The 22,033-nt window shown below is 41.4% G+C and overlaps 1 protein-coding gene across 5 annotated transcripts in view; it reads left to right on the top strand.

The window, feature by feature from the left end:
* The window catches only part of FYN (FYN proto-oncogene, Src family tyrosine kinase), a 191,236-nt gene that overhangs the window by 9,208 nt on the left and 159,995 nt on the right, over positions 1 to 22,033 (top strand). The window contains exon 1 of one of the 5 annotated variants that reach the window (XM_043510847.1): positions 21,634 to 21,737. The exons of the other annotated variants lie outside the window; for them this stretch is intronic. The gene's annotated coding sequence lies outside the window, so the exon portion shown is untranslated. Of the gene's footprint in view, positions 1 to 21,633; positions 21,738 to 22,033 lie in introns of those variants that run through there. 5 annotated transcript variants of the gene reach the window in all.

Here is a 22,033-nt window from a genome sequence, read left to right as displayed (position 1 = left end):
GGAATTAGCTCTTTTGTAGCCTCAGAGTGTCCTCGGCTGGCTGGTGTTTTGCCTGCCTCTGTGTTCTTGCTGGACCTCAGTGCCCCTTATCCCCCAAAAACTGGGTCTCCCTTCCCAGGGGACCCCCAACCCTTTACACCCCCCTTGCCTCAGTGGCTACTGCCAGTCATCATCTATCTTCCTCTCACTAGGGCAAACTGCAGTCCATAATGGCCCACTCATCATTGGCAAGGGGGTTGGACCAGCTACCTCTGTCTATGCCCGGGCTGCCCCTCTGCAGCCCCAGTACCTTCTTAGGCCTTACCCAAGGCCTCAGCCTGGGGAGTTGCCAGGAGTCAGGGAGCTTGGGGCTGCATGTTTGGGAAGCCAGGGAGGGCGGGGAGCAGAGCGGATCAGACAGTCTCTGGGACTTCTAACCAACTTGCTTAGGTCACCCATACCCTGGGGAGGTGGACTCCCCAGCTCCTTTGCCCTTCCCTAGCACTGCTCAGCCTCAGGTACCCTTGCTCCTTCAGGCAGCTAGGTCCTTCTCTCTCTCTAGAGACTGACTCTGACCCAGCTCTGCCCTCAGCCCTTTTATTGGGGTCAGCTGTGGCCTGATTAGCAAAGCTGCCACCCAATCAGCCTATCTTTTTAGGAGTGGGGCAATTGCCCCCCTACAGTGATGTACAGTAACTAGTGCTGAGACACCCTCCAATTGGTTGGCTTGAATTCCTGAACCCCACAGTTCATCCCAATCCCCTGTGAATATTTTTAGTTTGGAAATCTGAGTAACAGAGTCGCTTGCAAGCAGGGTCAGATTAACCTTTTGTGTGCCCGGCGCAAAACATATTTGTGGGCCCCCCCCATGAGAAATTATTGTAACAGACAGGAGATCGACACAGAAGTTGTCTTTGACATAGGTGCACAGGTTTATTTACAAGTTTCAGTTGCAGATGGAGGTGGCTGCCGTTAGGGTACCAGCAGTGGTAGCCCTAGGGGAAAAAATAAAATAAATTATAAAAGAACAAATACAAAATAAAACCTGGTGGGTAAAAACCGCTAACAAGGCCCTTGCACTTGCAGCTGAAAGTGGTGTGGTTTGTGATGGTCCTTCAATCCTGTGAAAGTTTCATGCCACAATCTTGGACCAGCCCCTGAAAAAGCTCTGTCTCCCACACAGACAAGCTTTACCCTACGGGGAGAAAATTACCTTGTGCCTGATGAGCAACGTTGTAAATCATGATCTTCATCCTGGAGCTTCAGGCAGTCTTTGAGATATGCTGGGCCTAGGCCATTCAGTGTGAAGTGAAATACAGTTATTTTAAAGCAAGTTTAAGTGCTCAACAGAAAATGCTCATGGGAACACAGCAGAGAGAGAAAAGGAAACGCACTCCTCTCCGTGCCTGGTTGCAATACAATAACTCCATCATACTCATCTGCATTAAATACGATTTCAGGAGCAATCGCACTCTTCTCATTCCCCATAAATAAGCCAAGGGTCATGCAGCTGCTTCTTAAAAGGTCACAGATCATGTCACGGCACAAATCAAAACTTCTCTCTCTCTCTGACAAGGAGCATTCCCCATCCCCTTGAGTCCCCCTTGCTGAATATTCCGCTCAGGAGTCAGGGAGCTTGGGGCTGCATGTTTGGGAAGCCAGGGAGGGAGGGGAGCAGAGCGGATCAGACAGTCTCTGGGACTTCTAACCAACTTGCTTAGGTCACCCATACCCTGGGGAGGTGGACTGTGCATGGGTGCTCAGCAGGCACATGGCCCTGTGCCTTGCTGAGAGATGGCACCCTTCCAACCAGAGCATGAGGCGCCTAGTGAGTGATCACTTCCCTCTCACCAGGCCTGGGCACTGAGAAAGTTGGAAGCTCAAGTCCTGCCCATGGTTGGAGTGAACTCAGAGGGCCAGTGCCCCTAGCCCGTGCCAGGCTGCTGAGCTCTCCCTCTCCCAGACTCCTGCTGTCTTCCCTGCACCTTATCTCGCAAAGACAGGAGTGCAGTCAAGAAGCTGAGCCACAGCCCCCAGCCACTGGAGCCTGAGTCATTCCAGGCAGGGAGAGGGGCTCAGTGGGCACCTTGCTTCCCCTCCCTGGGCAACAATGCATCTGGCTGCCAGCCACAAAGTCCAGCCGAAGCCTCTGGGGAGCACAGGAGGCGGCTACCCCAGTACCAGGTGCGCTCAGCAGCCCGGCCAAACGGAGCTCCCAGCCTGGGCTGCCTCCAGTACTGGTTATAGGCCCCTTCTGCATGTGGCCCTGGCACTACTGTAAACCCAGTACTGCTTGCAAGATATTCAGGTCAGGAATCATTGGGAATTTCCTTTCTTGTGGTACTTTTAGGGCCTGGATGAACTAAGGAAGCAGAGCTGAGAGAGAGTCTCTTTGTACTTTAAATCTCTCCTATATTTAAAAAAAAAAAAAAAGTCAAGTTTGGATCCAAACAAGTGGACTCATCCTTACTGCTACATACTATACTCTGGATGTAACACATGTAGAGTAAATGGCATGTTAGATTAATAATGCACATAGTGTGGTTACATTATATAATGTTGGATCATAACGACTTTATCAACACTTCTTAAAAAAATCTGAAATTTCTTTTATGCTAGAGAGGTTGTATTGTTCTTTGCTTAAGCAAAGATTAGTACTTAGCTTTGATTTCAGACTGCCAGAGTTAGAGATTTTCTTGGTGATAAAAGTAACTAAATGAAAAGGCTGACTGAGAAAAGAGCTCTCAGGAGAAAAATCTTATGAAAAAAGAAATTTCTCTTCCTTCTACTTGAAGTTCAGTGGTTACCTTTTATGAATGAGGAGAACTAGAGGACAAGCACTAGAGTTGTCAGCCTTGCTCACTTAAACCAGCATTACTGGCATGCTGAAGACTGGAGCAGAATGTCTAGTCTTAACATCCAAGCAGGGATCCCAAAATGAATAAAAGAAATTATGGACTAAAGAAATGTGATGTGTGCCTCATCATCTCTGATCAGTCATTATGTATTGACTAGTAAAAGCATCCAGTTTATAAGAGAATTTATTTCTGTGTGAGTTTGAGAGCAGCTCCAGTGGCTCTCATGTAAGAGGTAGAATAGAAGATGGTAGTGGGGGGATTGGGTTCTCTTTTTAAGTTATTACTTTTAGGCCCTCTGGTGTCGATCTGGTTGATGTAATGGTTTTTAAAAGGTGTGTTTAATGTTTTTGTTTCCAAAATAGAACTTTTTCAAGAGTTAAGTGACTTGATTTATGCTTTAGTATGCAGAATATTAAAGGCTGTATTTGATTTCTACCTCAACCCAGTTCTTAGTTTTGATGGTGAGAACTGCTGTTTGGAGTTAGTCTTGTAATTTTTATACTTACTATCACATGATTAATTGGATAGTGGATGTTGTAAGGCCCTTGAATGCAATATTCATGATGATTTCATTGAGAACTCATTTAAATCACCGTAGGGATATATTTTTTCCATGCATAAGAATTTGTCAAACAAGCCAGCCAAATTATGCCTTTATGGTCAACTGTTTAATGATGTGTCATGTAAACTACATCTTACTAAAGTTAGATTTAATCCTCTTTTATGGCTAATATTGTTCAGTAGAACTATTTGGTGGGGTTTCGTTTGGTTTCGTAGCAAAAATGTGGCATAGCAAAGCAATGACTCACTGATGCGGCACCTCTTGCTGGTCATCTGGGAATTACCTCTTTTCCCACTTCGGAGCACCCTCTGCCAGCCAGTGTCTCACCTGCTTCAGGCCCCCCGTGTCCCTCCCGGACTCTGGTGCCCTTTATCTCTGGGTTCTGCCCCGGAAGTACCCCCACACTCTGGTTCTCCACACCCAGGGGAATCCCCAACCCTCTAAACCACGAGTGGTCAAACTTTTTGGCCCAAAGGCCACATCGGAGTGCGAAACTATATGGAGGGCCAGGTAGGGAAGTCTGTGCCTCCCCAAACAGCCTGGCCCCCACCCCATCTGACCCTTCCCACTCCCTGCCCCCCCTCAGAACTCGCCCATCCAAAGCTCCCCTCCATGTCCCCTGACCACCCCCTCCTGAGATCCCCACCCCTAACCATCCCCCCAGGACCCCACCCCCTGTCTAAGTCCTCCTGTTCCCCACCCCCCAAACCTCTGCCCTATCCAATTGCCCCATGTTCCCCATCCCCTGACCACCCAGGACCAATGCCCCATCCAACCGCACCCTGTTCCCCCAAGACCTCCTGCCCCTTATCAAACCCCCCAGTGCCCACCCCCTTACCATGCTGCTCAGAGCAGCATGTCTGGCAGCTGTGCTGCCCAGAGCCAGACAAACTGCCCAGCATGAGCATGCAGCCCTGCTGCCCAGAGCGCTGCCCTCACGGCAGCATAGCTGTGGGGGAGGGGGGGGACAGCAGGGAAGGGGCCAGGGCTAGCCTCCTGGACCAGGAGCTCAGGTTCCAGGCAGGACGGTCCCGTGGGGCCGTAGTTTGCCTACCTCTGCTCTAAACCCACCTTGCCTCAGTGGCTATTGCTAGTCATCATCTAGCCCCTGTTCACTGGGGCAGATTGCAGTCTGTAATGGCTACTCATCATTGCCTTTCCCCAGCACTACTCCACTTCAGGTACCTTGCTCCCAGGTAGCTAGTCCTTCCCACTCCAAAGCTAGAATAAGACTTCTCCAGTTTCTGGCCCACAGCCCTCTTATCAGGGCCAGCTGGGCCCTAATTGAGCTTGCCCGAAGTGTGGCTGTTTCCCCAATCAGCCTAGGTTTGCTGCTTTCACTCCTTTTCCCCAGCCCTCTGTAGGCTCCTATTTACTATTGGCTCCCCAGGGCAGCCCTCTCCCAGGGCTGTTTTAACCCCTTCAGGACTGGAGCGGGGTGACTACCCCGTTACATGTGATTTTTAGCCAAAACTTTAGGCCTAATCCTGCATCTATCGAAAGTCATGGTGAGTTTTTTGTCTTTTTACTGTGGTGGGTCCAACATCTGACTCCTGGAGTCAAATATATATAAAAGAATAAACTTACTTTATTGCATTAGAAAGTACTTTATGAGAGAAGTGACCTAAAAAAAGATTAGATGGTTGAATGTGCACTTATTATGCTTATTGTGCACGACAACAAAATGTTAAAATTTAGAAGACACTCACTACTTGATCGTAAAACTTGTTTTAAAGTCTAGTTTTAGGCATAAAAAATACATAGGCGTTACTTCAATGTATCCATCCCCCAGGAGGAGGGATTACTGTAATGCTGATAGGGAGTTGCACCTTTAACAACTGCCCAGAATTGTGATCAGAAGACATAACATGATAAAAATCTGCACTGTAGTTATAAGACTTTATTTCTAGACACTATTGCATCCTTCTTTCAAATCATGTTACAATGAGAGGGAGAATACTTTTTGACATACTACATATAGTAATACAACTCAAAGGCATTGTCTTGTCTTTTCTCCAGGGTAAATTTATGTAGGCCATATATGTGCCTCTTGTATTTGACAAATTGAATACATTTCAAATCATTATGTGAATTGATTCATGGATTCAATGTTGTACAACATCATAATTGAACAATAGTTGCTGGTGTACTCCAAAGATGAAAAAGCAGAGAGAGGCTTATTTTGTTCCATGTTCTTCTCAAAATCTATGTGATGATGCAGAGTGAATTCCTATTTCTACTTGCTTAGGAAGTCTTGCTAACGGTTCCACCACGTATGTGAGTAACCTGGCCATCGCAAACTTGTGACAGTAAAAACTTGGTATTGTGCCATCAATTTATATATGTACACTACTTGTTTTGGCTGAGAAAATGTGCAGAGGAAATGGCAGTCAAACCACATAACAGATTTAAGTTAGAGTTTAGGGTTACTGAAATGGTAATATCACATGGAAAGTGATTTGTAGAGCAATCTAGTGAAAAGGTATTGAAGTGTCACTTTAAAAGAAAATGTCACTTACAATAATGCATTTTACTTTAGATTTTCTTTTAACTGTTCATGTTGTGATTTTTCTTTAACTATGTTAGTATAACTGAGGTCAGTTTCTAGAATTAAGAAGGGTGTTTGTTTTTTATCAGAGGTCTATTATGGAGTTCTTCCTGGAAAGTACAGTTTTTCTTCTCAAATTTTAATTTAGCACATTAAACAGGCATTTTGAGACACATCCTCCACTGGTACAAGTTGTCATAGCTCCACTGAAGCTGCTGAAGCTCTAACAAGTTGACTCCAGCTGAGGCTCTTATCCCTTGGTGTACTTGTAGTTTTTTCTTATTGAATTTTAAAACTCCTTGATATTTAAAGGGGCGGATAGCATGCCAGTGTTTGCTGTTTAAAATAACCAACTTTGCACTCGAAAACATTTGGTCTTTTTATATTGTGCTGCACACAACCTTGGCATTTTGCACTAAGCAGTTTTCTTGCAGCATGCAGTAATATAAACTGAGACAACAACTTAGTACCATGGTCATTGTTTTTAGTAAAATAATAAAGAAAATACATACAAGAAAATACAACGTCCACTAAAAGAGGCATTGTGTGTGTTCTATTTATGTCCCTGTGATTGTTATTAAATAGGATACTTGGTAAGCCACTTTAAATGTCACATTCAGTAACAGATGTGAGGTTTCAAACTAACAAGTGTGCAGTTCCAGTGTCCCAAATTGTGAATGATAGTACAGTAATATATTGAGATTCTAATACAGGGGTGGGCAAACTTTTTGGCCTGAGGGCCACATCGGGGTTCCAAAAGTGTATGAAGGGCTGGGTAGGAAAGGCTGTGCCTCCCCAAACAGCCTAGCTCCTGCCCCCTATCTGTCCCCCCCACTTTCCTCCCCTGACTGCCCCTATCAGAATCCCTGACCCATTCACCCATCCCTGCTCCCTGTCCCTTGACCACCCCCTCCCAGAAACCCCCCCATCCCTAACCAACCCCTTCGGATCCCACCCCCTATCCAATGCCCCCCTGTCCCCTGAGTGCCCCAACCCCTATCCACACCCCGCCCCCAGACAGGCCCACTGGGACTCCCACGCCTATCCAACCTCTCCCCACTCTCAAACCTCTGCCCCATCCAACCGCCCCCTGCTCCCTGTCCCCTGACTGCCCACCGGGGCCCCCTGCCCCTTATCCAGCCCCCAATCCCCCCATTCCCCACCCCCTTACCATGCTGCTCAGAGCAGCAGGACTGGCAGCTACGCCGCCTGGCCAGAGCCAGCCACGTTGCCACGCTGCCCTGCAGGAGCTCGCAGCCCCGCCACCCAGAGAGCTGGCCGCACAGTGAGGTGAGGCTGCGGGAGAGGGAGCACAGTAGGAGAGGGACCGGGGGCTAGCCTCCCTGGCCGGGAGCTCAAGGGTCGGGCAGGATGGTGCCGCGGGCCATAGTTTGTCCACCTCTTCTAATAGATCAGAGAGTTTTTAAGGCTTTCAAAACTTTATTAGCATATGTTATATATCTGAATAACTTAAGTACATGTCATACCAAATATTTAGTGCAGAAAAAAAATGCATCTAAGATACAACTCAGCAGCACTATTTCCTGAGTTCCATGGAAATTTGGTTTCCTGACATACTGAGTGAATACCAGTTAGAGGATGACTACCTATCCTTCTAATCTGGGTCAGTTATGAGATGCTACAGAACCTGCTGTTGCAGAGAGTCTTGGATAGAAAGTGATCCCTACAAGGAGGCTGAGTTGGTATTTTATGCCTAGTTCACTTTTTATAGGACGCATGAGGAGTAAAGAGGGTTTGGAGAAAGCTGCACTGAGCCAGTGCTGTGGACCCAAAGCCTGCTTGCCTCTTTGCCCCCTATTCTACTCAGTATTGAAAGAACCTCTTTCTCTCCCAAAACACCCAGGCAGGCATGAAAGATTGCAGCTGTAGGGAAGGGAATGTTTGGCTTGGCTTTGGTTTGTGGGAGGGAGAAGGGGGAAATCAATATCCTCTCTAGCTCCCTTACCTTCTGTCCCACCAGGGGACTTCCTCCGAGTCCCTGTTCCTTTCTGGCTATTGCTGCCACTGTTTTCCTCTCGCATTCTCCCTTATTATCTTTGACAGCTTCATAGAGGTCCTGATTGAGCTATTCTAGGAGCCCCAGCAACTCCTACCCACAGCAAATCTGTCTCCATCCTTGTATCCCTCATGCCTGCCCACCTCACCTTTCTCTAGTCAACTGATCTTTTAATATAAAGAAGTGCTATGTATTTGAATTGGCAGAAGTGTTTGAAATGGCCTTGGTCATAATACTGTAGAAGTACTTATATTCATGATGATTAAAATAAAAAGTTGGATTTTTATTTTATTTTTTTTTTTACACAGTAGCGGAGAATTATATGTTTACAATGTACAATTGTTGCTGTAGGATAAAATGAAGGGACCTCAGAGAAGTTAAGAAGAGGGCCTTTAATAAGGGGATTAATGTAATCAAATAGCTCATTCAGGTCATTTGGAAGTCATTGTGTAATAGGAAAATATTGACGTATGGTAGGCCATAGCACTGTTAAAGGCTATTGCTAAATCAACATCTGTACTGCATGGGGAAAGACTTGGAATTTCAGCCATTTAGTATGACCAAAGGGACCTATCCTGAACTCACTACTGGGGCAAAACTCCCAAAGAGCCCTTAAAGAGGGCCGAATAATTGTCATCGTTTCTTTCTAAGCTCTGCTCCTGTGTGGGTCTGTCTGCCTATCTTTTAAGAGCATATAGGCCTTCCAGAGCAGGGAAGTCATTTTCTGTTGGATATCTTATCTTGATTCAGGGAGTCAGTTTATTAATTGCCCTAGTTTACTGTGTACGTGGGTAATGCTGCAGATCACATAAATGTTTGTTTGAGATAGGTTTGATACATGAAGGGGCCATCACCTTATGCAAGTTTTGACTTAACTGCCATGAAAACTTCATACAAAATTGTTTCTAGTTGTAGTTTGTCAGTGAGCTGAAAGAGTGTGGAAAAGAGGATAGGGAGGATATTTAGAATTACTGTTTGTTTTTTATATATTCTGATAAACACAGTGTTTTGCCACAAGCTAAATATGTTAGACAAGTTACAAAACTTGACTTTCCCTGAAGAGTATATAAACTAAAAAGAATGCAGGATACGTTTTTTTGGCAAGAAGAGAGAACTGAAAGCAGGAAAACTGGAAAGGAAGGCTGGGAGATATGAACAAAGCTTTCGGAATATTGGATGTTTTATTTGATTTGCTGGCAATTCTCAAAAATGAAATTAAAACCAACTTTCAAAAATATTTTTTAACATTTTTGAAAACTCAATAAAATTGAAGGAAACTTCAAAATGAAAAGTCGTTTTGAACTGAAAAATAGAAGCATCTCATTAGGAAAATATCAAAATAAAAGGTGATTTTTGTAACACTAACAATTCAGTAAAACTCAAACAAATTAATGAAACATTTCAGTGTTGCCGAATCTGTAACTTTGTTGAAAAAATGTTTTGGCCAAATAATTTCACCTAGCTCTATATCTGAATACCTCTTCTAGAGGTAGTAGCCCTTCATTTCAGTGACTGAGGCCCTGCTCCTCAAGCACTTTCTCCTGTAAAGTTGTATGAATATTTGCAGGATTGGGATCCAGTATTGCCAACCCAGGTATTCAAAAATTTTGAGACTGACTAAAAAAGTGGCTTTTCTTGGTGTGTGTGTGTGTGTGTGTGTGTGTGTGTGTGGTGTTTGTTTTGTTTTTGTGGCACCTTAGAGACTAACAAATTTATTTGAGCATAAGCTTTCGTGAGCTACAGCTCATCCGATGAAGTGAGCTGTAGCTCACGAAAGCTTATGCTCAAATAAATTTGTTAGTCTCTAAGGTGCCACAAGTACTCCTTTTCTTTTTGCGAATACATACTAACACGGCTGCTACTCTGAAACCTGTTTTGTTTTTGATTCTCTTTATTTGCCTTCTGGCTTCTGAGCCTTCAGGGTGCGCCCTGGTCACATTTTCAGGGTTTTCTTTGCAACTATGGGGGCTGAGATTCTCATGTAATAACAAGCTTCTAAGAGTGGGGGGCTAAAAAAATGCAGATATCGTGAGTTTTGTGATAAAATTCTGATAGATGACAATGCTGGGAACGTAGGAATGCTTCCTCTGAAAGATCCAGTTCGAGTCTCCAAGCTTTATTGCTAACAAGGAAGATAGTAATAACCTAGCCTATAAGACAAAGGAAATCTTGACCTGACTCGCTTTGGTGTAAAGTTATAACTTGCCTGTTTTTTTGCGAATATTGGAAATTAGATACTCTAATGAGCTTGTACAATCATTGTACAAAAACAAGCTCTATATTTATCTCCACATAACACACACATACCTTTATTTGAAATGTAAAGGGTAATGTTGCTTTGTAAAGACTATATTAAAATCATCTTGGGTTCTCTTAATAGTTTAGCTATGCTTCTCATCATCTCCTTCCCAAATATCTTGGGGGGGGGGGGGGAAAGGATCTTGGGTTAGACTGCTGCACTCGAAAACTGCTATTGATGCTTTGTTCATGATATCAGTGGGGGAAAAGTCATTTTAGAGGCATGATATCTTAGAACTTGTCAAATACTCAGCTTTGGGTACTTGCTGGTAGTGAAAGTGGTAGTACTGGCAACTTGCAATTATCATGAATTTGGTGGTGGTGGGTTTTTATGTTTTTTGTTTTCTTTTTAACATGTGTTACTAGTTCTGAATATCAGCTTTCATTTTTCTTAAAAGTTTCTAGCTGTAATGATTGTAGAGAGAAGTTTCAACACATGAACCCCAAATGCTACAACACCAGAAGATTAAAAAAAAAAAACGGTTCTTAAAATGTCATGATTTTTTTGAGGCCTGACTCATGACTGAACACTTTGGGTTTGAAATACTGAAGATGACATTTATTTAAAGTCAGGCCTTTTGGCCTTCAGCATCTGCTGCCCAGTCTTACAAAAACTGCCAGTGAAAAGCTCAATTTTTTTTCCTTACTGAGCAATGTAATTTTCTTTAACACCTTCCAGTAAAGGCTTCAAGGCATTCACATTTTATTAAAGTGAAGTTCTGCCAATTTCAGGTTTAGATATGTTCAGCATATAAAGTACATTTTCAATATACTGTGTGGAGAACTAGTTGCTAGAGTCATTTTGTTGCTAATGAGTTCTGCATGCTTGGCTTACAACATACTGCTCTGAAAATGCACATGCATAAACTGGTGTAATGGAGGCTGATCCTACAAATATTGTTGTTAATGTTGGCAGATGTTCATGGCCAATATAATGCTTTCTCTGTAAATAGCTGTTGCTCTCTGGAAAGCAAGTAGCTTATGAAGAGGGGATAAGGTCAGGGGCATTGCTGCATGTCAAGCAAGAGCAGGTGGGGTGAACCCAAATGCATTATTTAAAAGGCATTAGGTGTGACTTTTCTCCATTGACTCAGAAGGTTGCTCTTGCTTTCCCAGTGACTACAAATATGTACAGTCCTGCACTGAAGCAAAAAAAAAAATCCCCTAAAGTTTTAAATCTTCCAAAATGTCTGGCCTGCACTGTTTAAGTACACACACAAGCTGCAACATGTACATAACTGAAATAATCAGGAATGTGCATTGTTTATAATTTTACTGAATGTGTTATGTTAGATATGACAAATGACTCAATTTGTAGTAGATTAAAAAATATTTCAGACAAAAAGTAGGGTTCAATGTCTCTCTAAGAAAAAACCTCCTTCCACCCCCAACATAGGGGCTTGTTTTTGCAAGTCTCCCAATAACTATGCCTAGTCAATGCACAAGGGAACAGTGTCAGTGGAGGGACCCTCTGTCACTGGGCTTATTTGTATGTTCTTTGCTGGTTTTATGTCTCTCTGTGAGTGTGCAGATGGGGGAATTGTCCTCTTTTAAAAATAATAATAATAATAATAAATTAATGAACAGGGTTCTGTTACATCCCCTCCCTCCCCCTCTCCCGCTCGCTACCAGTAACCAATGGAAGATACAAAAAGAAGTGCTGGGCAGTTTGCCTTCTGGGCATATCCAGCAATCTAACAGTTTTTTGTTCCACCAGCCAGCTGCAGTACTTAAATGATATTAATAGGCTACATTTGTGCCTGAAAACAGGATTCTTGCTATAGATAACTTAAATATAAGCAGAATTTGGCCCCGTAGTATTTGGAGTTATAGACCTGAACAGCTTTAAGTCACATTGTTAATATTCAGAATGTTTTAGGATAGTGTTGGGGTTTCAACTTTTATCCTTCACTTCCTAGAGGTTGGATATTCATTTTCTAAAGAAGATTCAATTGCAGTTTTTCACTGTTGTATTTAGGAAATACCTAGGAAATTATCTGGTCCTCTGAGGTGCTGGGCACTCTTGATGCCTAGCTGACTTCAGTGGGCAGTTAAAGGCATTCAGTACCTTGCAGGGAAAGGCAAGGAGGGCAGAATCTTTAATTCTAACCTAGGTTGGGATTTCCACCTGTATAAATTTAACAAAACTTCCATTAGTTGTGCTGGATAAGGACTCTTGGATTGGGTCCTTGAACCATAAGTATCACATTTGGTGAAACTTTCATGTTTCATGTATTTTTAGCTGCAGTGGCACCTCTTCAGATTTGGTTTGCACACTGGGTACGCTTTGATGCCTGCCAACTAAAATAATCTCCTTGAGACAGAAGGAAAACCAAAATAAGAAATTCCCCATCTATTGCTGAAATTTAATCAATGGGTGGGGGAACCCAGCATTTTAAAAACATACATTATTGTTATAGTTTTTGGGGTGAATGAATTGCTTGTTACCTCACAAGTTTTTTGAGGTAGTCTGGTTTCTTCATTCCTTTCACTAAAGTGTTATGTTTTGTGGGCTAAAAATCTAGTACATTTTTGTCTCACTTGGGCCTTGTCTACATGGGAAAAGTGTAACAGTTTTTAACATAAATCTGTTTATAAACTGACATAGTTAAACCAGTGCAAACCTCTGCGTAGAGATTCATATTTCAAGTTGAGCTGTTAATTTTGGTTTAGTTTAAACCTGTTCCTAGTTAATTTAAGCTAACCTTAAAAAATCCTCTCTTATAGATAAAGAAGTGACCCCACAAGCGTTTCCACCAATGTAGCTGTATCAGTTTAAATTCAGGTCTTTACGTATTGGTTGCTACTATCCCTGTAAAACAGATCAATTAGTTGCAACCACTTCATATTATTGGACAGCTCTGTCATTCAATGCTGTAAGTCTCTTGCTTTAGGGCAAGACTAGCTACACTCAGGGTTGGTCGATGCTACTGTCTTCTGTCAGCATAACTACATCTATCAGCAGTGTGAAGAGGCGTGATCTCTGATGCACGTATCTGTGCCAGCAAAAGCTTCTAGAGTAGATGCAGTTATACCCACAAAATTGCACTTTTATCTATGTAGCTTGTTTCATGCGCAGCTGGGGAGTGGGGGGAGGAAATAAACATAGCTTTGCTAATATAAAACTGCAGTCACATTACCAGCCATTTAGCAGTTTAGTATACCAGTATTCTTATATTAATAGAGCACTCCTAGAGTAGGCATTGCCTTTCTCTTCACTGAGGCTGTGTTCAGGAATACCATTACTTCTATAATGGTGCTTTCATATTCTGCTGTAGAAAGAATAGTAGTGCTGATATAGCATTGGGAGAGATTTTATTGTGTTTTAAGATTTTGTCTACTCTTCAAATGTGGACATCCGCAGCATTCAGAAATAGCTCTGGGCAGAAGGAGTATTCTGGGGACTGGTATGCGTATGTCTCTACCAAGTATCTGTTTGATTTAAATAGATATTTGCTATGGCAGTACTGGATATAGAAACTGTAAAAGCTAGCAGTGTTTACTCAGGCCAGGTCTGCAACCACAAAACATGTAGGAATGCTGAAATAGGAGAGGGTGGGTGCAGGGATAGATATTGATAAATCTTCCTCATCTGAGAATAGCAGCCTAGAGTAGCACAAAGTCATATATTATGGCCGATCAAAGGTTTTTTTCTTCTTATTTTAATGAGAAATACATGTAATGGATGAGTCACGCTTACATCAGTTGTTTTTTTCCCTCCCCTTTGCTGTAGCTCACAGTGTGATGGAATTCAGTCATCTACTATCCAGGCAACTGCATGTTAACTATAATTATGCATATACACAAGTAGAACCAGTATACATTGCCTTTCTAGTGGCTTGGCCATAAACGTTGGGATCAGTTTTATAGTCTTGCTTCATGGGCTGCGTGAAAATACTCAGACTAGAATTAATACGGAAAATCTAGGCTGAATATTAGGAAAATGGAAGCACTGCCACTTAGGACCCTTAAAATTTGACCGCACCAAGCACCGATAAAACTGAATTACAAGTATAATTCAGCATGGAATGGGGAGTGGGGGGAAGAGGGAGATAGATTAAATGATCTAAAAGGTCTTTCCTAAATTTCTGTGGTATGATTATTGTACATGGGGCTGATAGCACTACCTTTTATAAAGGTAGCTATTATAAGACTCATTTTTTTTCAGTTTTATAATTTTGCCAGACTTGACTGAGCTGAAATTGTCTCTGTTGCATGTCTTCCCAAGGCATTTTTATTTTATTTTTGGTCTTGGAATACAGCCAATATGGCTCAGCTGTCTTCAAGATCAAAGCTAGAGAAAAATATGTTTTTATCCATGTTAAATCCTGATGATCTTTCTTTGAACAGCTCCTAGATGCCTCCCCCCACCCCAGTCTTTAAAGCAGGGACTTGAAATTTGGCATGGGGTGGCCTTTGTGTCAGGGATGTACCGTTTGCTGTCCTTGTGAAAATCTGCCCAAATTTGGCTGTTATATGCCTTTGAAAAATTGTAGTTCATACATACTTAGTGAGACTTGCTAGAGCTTCATAACTAATTTCCTGAAGATTTTGCCCACACTAAGTAAACTCCAGCCTGGGGCCAAGGACTTTCCCTGCAATTGCTGCTGCAGGCTTGGCTGTTGCTGGCACTAGTATTGAGAGCAGGAAGTCTGTATCTCTTGTGCTCTCAATAGCTCCCTTGCTGGGTCCAGGCAGTAGGGAGAGAAGCAGAGGAGACAAGACCTGAACCTGGTGGTGGTGGCAGGGAGAGTAGGTTTGGACAAGGAGCCTGGGGTTGGGGAAGAGACTAGGATTGTCTGCTGGCTGGGGTGGGGAAGCCAGCTGATTAACCATGCAGGTAACTCTGTGATGCTATATGATGGAGCTCCTGATTTTTTTCAGTTTGCTGTCTTAGAAAAGTTAATAAATAACCCAGAAAAAAAAACTTGTTAAAAGAACATTATTAAGGTTGCAAAGTGAAGCAGAAGTAATGAAATGCAAGAGTTAAGGTTGCCCATGCATCCTTTATTCAGCCCCATTGTGCATGTGCATTATGATACAGACTTTAATTACATGATCACATTCCATTTTTTCCACAGGACACCTGCCTCATTCAGTGCACAGCATAGATGGTGCTCAGTTAGTGAACAGCTATTCAATATTTTTTCTCCTCCTTATTCAGAGTGTTGCCCTGACCTTACTTATGGCACTCTATTCAAACCCAGCAGGGGGCGAAGCAGGGGGCTTTCAGGCTGGGTGTGTGTGTGTGTGTGTGTGTGTGTGTGTGTGTGTGTAAATAGTATGTGATCATGCAGTTAAAGTCTGTGTCATAATGCAGTATGCACAAGGGGGCCAAATCAAGGTGGCACAGGCAACCTTAATTCTGGCACTTAACTTCTGAGCATTTAACTTGGTAAACTTAATGTTCTTTTAATACTGGTTTTGTATGTGTGTAATAGAATAATTACATTAAAATAGTGCAAAAAAGGAGAGGGAAAATTTAGAAGTGAGGTTTTATATTGCTTAGTGTATGAAGTAGTATACTAGACAAACAGAAGCAGAGGTCTTAGCACTAACTTCTGATGCAAGTGGGCAGGTGTGAAACCTAAACATTTGCAGTTGCATGCACTAATTGTGGCAAACATGACAAACCAGCCTCTGTGTAATAAGAAAACCATTTGTGGGCAACTGGTGTAATCTATTCAGAATGGAAATTTGGTGCTGTTCTTTCTGTGGGTGTTTGCTGACTTTTCTCTGCACTCCTTCTGAAGATGCAGGATGTAGCTGTAGCTATGAAAAAGTCAGCTGAACCTAAAACAGGGTTTCTGTGAAATCACAATTGGTTAGAATGGACATTTCTTTTAATGACAGGAAGAATGAGACCTTTTGCATGTTTAAGGGTCTTAAAAGGTAAAAGTATTCTTTCAACTATATAGCTTTTAATTTGTTTTGGGTTGGGGTTTCCCTCCTCTTAATATGTACCATATATACCTACAAAAGATCAAACTCCTGAAGAACTCTTCTGTTTAAAAAAAAAAAAAAATCCCAAGCTCCAACCGTTCAACTGATTATATTTAAAAATTATCTTGATGTCTCTATGGCTAACAAAAAGGGAAGTGGGAAGACAGACAAGTACTCCCACATTATAGCTATGCTAATCTGATTATTTTAATGATTAATATACAGATTTACACTTGGTGCTTATAGGGGAAAAAACAACAAAGTCTAGCACTCAAGTTAGGAAATACCAGAATTAAGGTTGCCTTGTGCATATGAATTATGATACCTTCTTTAATTACATGATCACTATTTATTTTTTTTCCTGATTTGTCTCATTGATAGTTATCTGAACACCTTCTCAGTGAAATTTTCCTTGGGAATTCAGCATCCAGTCGAGCTTTCATTAAAATCAGTGGCAGTGCTCCTTTGGAAACAGAATTGGGTCTGTCTATATGTATAAAAGAACAAACAAACAAAAAAATCAGCTAAATTGTTAGACTTCTGTGCGGCTCAGAACAAGAGTCCAAAGGGAAAAGATAAATATATCTGGGTTTCTCATCACTGATTTAATAGAAGTATTGTGAAATGCTCTTGTGCTATTAAATGAACAAGATTTTGGGATACACAGAGACTGTGTGGAAAAGATATTAAATATGTTTTTATTTGATAAGTGATATGATAGTAAAGAGTGTCCTTTGTATTTTAATTCACGTTTAACATACTTAGCTTTTTGCCATTTATCCCAGTAAAATTTAAAGAAAGTAGATACAGTGCAGATGCATTTGCACAATAGCTGGAAGTACTGCAATCTATTACACTCCTGCTTTTAAAAAAAAAAAAAAAAGAGTAAAAGGAAAATGCAACTAACTAAGCTGCCTGTTGCAATTATTTTCTTTAAGCACATTTTTCAGTGTCCAAGTACTTTTTAAATTAAACATGTCAGACTTCTAATGCTGCAGGGTGTAATGCTGAAAGGTCTTAGTTTAATTACTGTGAGGAAAAGTAATATTTGTATCCCTAAAACTTTTGGGGGGCTGGGTAAGAGAGTGGTCTTGGGTTGTGGTTGGTTTTGTTCAACTGCTATACTGTAGTACAAATATTAATTTTTAAAGCTGTAAAATAATATTGTGCCTGCAGAACTTGCTTATGTTTCATTTTAAAGCTTCGGGATCAGAAATCTCTGGAGGTTTGATTAAAACACCTTATGCCATGTAAGAAGGAAAACATGTCCTTTGCCAATTAGCATTTTCAAGCTAATAAAAATCAACTCTGTGTCTGGGCTTCATGTATCCAGGCTGCTATTGATGACATTTTGAAGGTCTGTGGCTAACAGAAGTTTACATTGTACTTGGAGAAAAGGTTACAATAAAGCTGCTTGATGCAGCTATTGAGTTGTTGGATATTGTATCAACCACTGAGGATTTCGTAGTCCATTTGCTTATTGGAACAAAATTAACCCAGATCCTGAAGAAATACAATTTCATTATATATATTTTAAAGGTTTTGCATAGGAGGTGGTGTTAGCCCATTCGGGGCAGTAAGTAGGAATATTTTTGGGGCCTCCCCACACAACACATACTTAAAAAGTGAATAGAGCTGCTTGCAGCCTATGTAATTGCTTAGTCCACTTATGCCTAGTGCTGGCACTGTTTGCATTGTGTTAACTAAGTCTAGGAATAATTAGTTTGGAGCTTTCATTTAAACTATCTTTCAAAATACTGTCAGTAGTGGCATTTAGAATGTGCCCTGTTCTTCATGGCTGTAACTGTAAAAAGTCTGAATGCTGAATTCAGCATGCAAGTAGAATTGAAGTTAATACCGTAGGTTCAAATGGGCACATCCTACGACTGATTTCCTGCAGACACTACAGAACATCAGTCTTTTCCATTGTCACTCTGTGTGACCATTATAATATAGATATTGTAATCTACTTTCTGCCATTTCCTTTTTTCTTGACATTTCTCATTTGGCTAGTGCAGATATTAACACTGCATGAAACTTCTATCCTTTGCATGAAACCTCTATTCTTTGCAGCTAGAGAAAACATCACCCAAAATACAGAAAGGACCCAAAAGGCTGCATGTTTTATCTTTGCATTTATTTTATATAGATTTTAATATACTGGTTAACTGCTGATTACTTTATTTCATTGTAGCAGTGCCGGGGGATGCTGTAATCATTTTGTGATGCATTTTGGACAGACTTATTGTCTGCTGAAACAGCATGGAAGTAGAGATTAGAGCCATTCTTCATACATTTTTTATTAAATTGCAATTGCTTGCATCAAGATCTCTGAAAGATGCTCTTAAGCAAGGTGTTGATGCTGGAGTCATGTAATATACTGCCCAAAACACACTGAAAAGACAGATGTACACATTTGAAATTCTGCCTAACACTTGGAGAGCTGGTCAGAACCCTTTCACCAAAATATGCTTTTTTGTTGAGACATATCTGTTTCCATGAAACTTATAGGAAAGGATGGAGGGACCTGAATCTCTCATATCTCAGGCTAGTACCTTAACTAGAGCTTGGCTGAGTAATGGATTTTTCAGTTCATTGGCAATTTAGAAAAGAAAAGAAAAGAAAAGAAATAATTTTGGGTTGAACAAGAAGTTGGGGTTAGATGTGGATGAAATTTTTCAATTGAAACTTTGGCAAGAAATGTAGATTTGGTGATCAAAACATTTTTAAGTGTGTGTGTCAGTTTCACTGAATTATTTCAGTCAAATTCCCAAACCCCATTTTTCATTTCAACATTTTCAATTTTTTTATTCAAAATGACTGTTTCAAAATTTTGACTTCTTGTTCAACCCAAAACAGAACATTTTTGTTTTGATTTTGAGCATTTTATAATACTTAATGCTATTTTTATAAAACTAAAATGAAATTTTGAAACAGTCATTTGAATAAAAAAATTGAAAATGTTGAAATGAAACATGGGGTTTTGGAATTTGACTGAAATAATTCAGTGAAACTGACACACACTTAAAAATGTTTTGATCACCAAATCTACTTTCTTGCCAGAGTTTCAATTGAAAAACTTCATCCACGTCTAACCCCAACCAACAATCAGTAGAATGTGATATGTCTGTGCTCGTATACCTCTACTTCCCTGTGTCAATTCCATTTTCACCAAAATGTTCCAAAGGTTTTATTTTTGGTCCAATGTGGAACAAAAACAAATTTTGAAACCTTAAAAATTGCAGTGAAATGGAATTGTCATCATCCAGTCAGCTCTACTCACAACTTTTCTTCAGAAATTAGATAATAATATATAGCTAGGAATCTCTGTATTTTGACTGAGTTTTTGCTACAGTTCACAGAATCCTAATTTAGCATTCCTTGAACCATGACTTGGAGTTACTGTTAAGAACCACAGCAGTTCTGACACTATAAACAAGAGTATCCCGTGTCGTGACAGACAACTTTATTCTAGGAATGTGACTGGGATCACTAATTCTTTTGGTTACTAGAAGAAATGGGCTTCAAGTAATAGCCCATAGTGTTCGACATATCCAAACATGGTGGCTTCAAACCTGTACCATAGGGGCCCAGATTTCTCCTTCTGTAGTCAGAACAACAAACACTCTGATTGCTAAAGTCTGCCCAACTTCCTGGGTGGTGCCTGTAATCTTAGGCTCTTAAAATTTTAAATGTGTATATGTAAAATATGGTCCTCCCTACCTTGGGCCCTCACTCAGCTGCTTATGTTACTCTAGTATTTTTTTTTCTTAATTGGGGTGGAGGGGAAACCCAGAGCTTGGAAGGACTCTTCCCCTTCCAGCTGCCTGGGGTAAAATCCCTAAGGTGGGATTACTGGTTCCTCTCAGAGCTTGCAGATTCCTTCAAAGGAATATGGTTCCAGTTGGCTTAATAGACGGTATACTAAGGACCACCTGCCAAGAAAACCCACAAATTTAACCCCTGCTGGTCCTGCAAAACTGCTGAAATGCGAACACCAGTGCTGGATTTTCTTCAAGGACTAGTTAGGAATTGAGGGGTACTTTTGGCCTAGTTCATTCTCAAAGGGTCAATATATCCTGTCACAGGACCTATCTATTTGTTACTAACTTACTCCATAGCTAGATCAGCAATCTAAAGGTGAAAGTGCTTATAGTCCCATACCAATGTTCTGAGCCTTCTGTTCTCTGTTTCTGTTAAACTTGTTTGAATGAATGTTTTACTGTACCTGTGTTCTGGGCAACCCAGTGACGTGAAAGACACCAGGACACTACTCTACACACCAGAGAATTTGGACCCTACAGAACATAAGAACGGCCATACTGTGTTGGACCAATGATTCATCTAGCTCTCTATCCTGTCTTCCAACAGTGGCCAGTGCCAGATGCTTCTGAGAGAATGAACCGTACAGGGCAATTATCCGTCCCCAGTCATCCAGTCCCAGCTTCTAGCAGTCAGAGGTTTAGGGACATCTAGAGCATGGGGTTGCATCCCTGACCATCTTGGCTAATAGCCATTGATGGACCTATCCTCCTTGAATTTAGCTAATTCTTTTCTAAATGCTAATTTCTTTTCTGTACTTTTGGCCTTCACTCACAACATCCCCTGAAGAAGAAACAAGCGAGACCATCTAGATTCTAGAAATCACTTTTATTTCTTTAGGCCATGTGTAGCCTTCTGTAGCATCTGACTGAGAGAGAGCTGGGGAGTAGAGCTGCCCAGGAACTCTTAACTGGAGCACACAGGAGAGAACATCATGGGCTGACTTGGGTGGGTGAGGGAGAGAAGGTGGTTCGGGGTTGGAATTTTTAAAAACGAATAGAGATTGAGGATGAGCTTTTGGGAGAAGGATGGTGAGACAGAAAACATAAAGGACGGGACAGATGACAGGGCTGTGAAAGAAAGGGGAAGCAGGGAGCAGCATATGCTTGAAACAAGCAAAAGATGCAGCAGTCTAGAATAGGAAAGAACAAGTGGTCTGAAGCCAAGAAGGTTTTACAAAAGCACAGGAGACCTAGTAACTTCATTGAATTAAAAGTTGGTTGATTATTATTTAGATACAGTAATAAACTGCTTTATATGGCAGGAATGTACCCATTGGGGATACTTTTCTCTGAATGTGTGGATGGGGAAGAGGGAGAGTGCATGTGTGCATGCCCATAGAGCACAAGAGGCGAGACTAGACTTAGATAAAAGCAGTGAAATTGGAAGGGAGAGAAATTGAATGAGGACAGAGGAGGAAGAGTGAGGGATGAGAGAAATGGAATGAGACAAGACTGAGTTAAAAGGGAGAAGAGGAGAAGAGGTGGACATGGATTGAATTCCTAAGTGATGGGTAAATGGAGTGTATCTTGTTAACAGGATGACGATGCTGCTACACTTGTAAGTATTAAACTTTCATTAAGTGAACTAGACATTCTTCACAGAGGGGAAAAGGGAACATTGGCATTAACCTGGGATCCTGTTTAGGTTCCAGTTCCACTAAGTATATCCTGCATCTTCAGCTTAACAGTGTGGTGTTCACTTCTTATGGTGAGTTGCTGTGTTCTACCTTCACTTCCTGTGTTAAAAACAATTGTTGTGTTCCATCTTTCTACCTGTCATTAATTAAGTCATGACGGTGTCCTTGTCTGTCTCCCAGGAGTGTTTAGAGGACTGATGTGTGTAAAATGCTTTGGGATCCACGGTTGAAGTGCTATAGACATGAAGAATCATATTACAGAAATCTGAAAATCATGTTTGAAATACTTCCAGCTCTCTTTCTACCCACTTTAGGGGGTACGTTTTCAAAAGGTGCTTGATTAAAGGGGTTAGGGGACTTAGCAGCG

This window comes from Dermochelys coriacea, chromosome 3 (assembly GCF_009764565.3).
Source record: "Dermochelys coriacea isolate rDerCor1 chromosome 3, rDerCor1.pri.v4, whole genome shotgun sequence".
In the NCBI taxonomy this organism is placed as follows: domain Eukaryota; kingdom Metazoa; phylum Chordata; order Testudines; family Dermochelyidae; genus Dermochelys; species Dermochelys coriacea.
This window is presented reverse-complemented; position numbering and strand designations above follow the sequence as displayed.